Here is a 2,326-nt window from a genome sequence, read left to right on the forward strand (position 1 = left end):
TTAGATAGAACTTCTAATAGAATTTTGAATAGGAGTGGCAAGAGTGAATATCCTTGTTTTGTTCCTGTTCTTAGAGGGAAAGTATCCATGGTTTCACTATTAAGTGTGCTATTCCCTTGTTTTTTTCATAGATGTGTTTTATAATGATGATCTTTTAATAAAATATTCTGTAATTTCATAAGATAATATTAGGGACATGAAACTTCCTGTTTCCAAAGGTCATTTTTTTCTCTTTTATTTCCCTGAGCCTGCTATTGAGTAAATAAGTCAGATCAAGACTTGCTAAGCAAAACTGGCTATTTTGTCTGGAGGGAGACAAAGGTAGAAGTAAATGCCAAATACTTAGACCTATGCTGCTTTCTGTAATGTGACACTTATCAGACTTCTGTGTGGGAGTGGAGGAGAGGGTTTCATGTATTTTCCAGCCATGAATTAAATAGCAAATTGTTCCCATCTTAATATCATTTTTAAGGCAGTTTTCATTAGGAACCTCAGATGATGAGTATAGGTTTTATCATAGTAGCAACAAAAAATGAGAAAATAAGAGCAACAAATTTAAACACCTCATTAACCATCAAGTAGCAAATATTTAAAATGTGTTCGTTTGCTTAAGAAGCTATAGTAGTTGATTATTTGTGCTGTATTCTTTGGTTTCATAGAGGAGGGGGTGGGAGGGGTGGGGAGACATAGAGGGACAGGGACACGGAGATGAACAGGAAGAGGAAGAGAGGGAGGGAAAGTCACTGTATTGAGTGTATGCCATATTCTTACTAATTGGTGTTTTAACCTGACCAGAGTTCTGTATACTTTTATGGTAAGCTTTTCCAGAGAGCAACATGAATATGAAAATTAAAATAGTAACTATTATATAGTTAGTGGTCTGACAAGTAAAAACACTAGAAAAGGTTTAATTGTTTAGTGGAAAGGGGAAAATATTTTAACAGGAATACTTCAGAGGTGATGAAGAGTAAACAAAGAACTGAAGAGACACCAAAATACAAAAACAATTTCTCTGGGCCGTATATCACACACAGCTGACTATGACACAAAAATCAATAAGAGATGAATGAATATAAATTTCTTATGGGATACAGAATACCATGTTAAAATTTATATATAGATCATTACATACAAATCAAAGGATCATCAATATCCTCATATGTCTTTCAAAATATCATAATAAGAGTTATGATTGAACATATACTATTGTTCAGATTCTTAAAATATTTTGAAAGGCATAGTTTGCTTTTATTACATAGAACTAAGGTAGTAAATTTTAACAATGTGGATAACAATGAGGTCATATATTAAACTGATATAATGCATAGTCCACTTTCTGGAGAGTGGAATTCTCAAATGCACCGAAAACTAATTTCCATTTAACCATTTCAGTTGATAAAATTACACGAGAATATAATTTTCTAGGAATTAAGTAGAAGTGATGTGAAGTCTAGTTACCTATACAACCATACAGGTTATGACAGTGTAACAATTCAATAACTGAATTTTCTGTTAAAATAAATTGGAGAACTTGAAAGGGAAAAAATTCAAGAGATACTATTTATAATCTGTGCCTTGTGTCATCTCGGAGAAATTGATCACAGTGCCTAGAATGATGTATGCTCACAATTTCAATTATATTTATTTTAAGTAATGTCCCGGGACATTAAATATATCTTAAATATACCATGGTTTTAAAAATGTAACAAACAGGACTAAAGTCTAATATATTAAGAAAATGAGCTATGAAACAGTGACAGTTAAATAGGAGGATTTATCAGCACCATATGTACAAGTGAGAAGGCCTATGACCATAAGATTCATCGATAAGCTGCTTACCCCAGGAAAACTAAGCATTAATTACTGAATTGTAGAGTGTACCTTTATTTAAATTCACTTCCAACCTCACAACCTCAGGGATCTGTTGAGAGAATGTTTTTTGTTTTTTTCAATTAGCAATAATCGCGCCTCAGATAAACCTCATCGGCTATGATACTGCCACTGTACAAAGCTTTTTTTGTGGGTTTTTTTTTGCATGAATTTTTAAGGTGTCTTCACTCTGTTTCTGAACTGTAGACCAACAGTGTGTGTGTGTGGGGGGGGCTGTTATGTTCCAGCTTTCTTGAAAAAAAGTTGTACTAAGAAGAAAAATAGTTGTAAGGAGAGCAACATTTTTAATCAAGGTAGGACAAAGAGGGAAAAAAGTAGAAAAAAGTCATAACTAAAAATTTTGAAAGTGCTTTGTTACAAAATATAAAAATGTTGCAAGAATCAGAATAATTTTTAAAGCTCCATTACAGAATCAAGAACATGTATCTACTACACT

The 2,326-nt window shown here is 32.7% G+C and overlaps 1 pseudogene; it reads right to left on the reverse strand.

Annotated features, from left to right (window-relative positions):
• Positions 1-1,864: 1,864 nt before the first annotated feature.
• On the reverse strand, positions 1,865-2,013 carry LOC123825064 (annotated as a pseudogene).
• Positions 2,014-2,326: the final 313 nt, after the last annotated feature.

This window comes from Phyllostomus hastatus, unplaced genomic scaffold (assembly GCF_019186645.2).
Source record: "Phyllostomus hastatus isolate PE091 unplaced genomic scaffold, TTU_PhHast_1.1 phas_contig_58, whole genome shotgun sequence".
Taxonomy (NCBI): domain Eukaryota; kingdom Metazoa; phylum Chordata; class Mammalia; order Chiroptera; family Phyllostomidae; genus Phyllostomus; species Phyllostomus hastatus.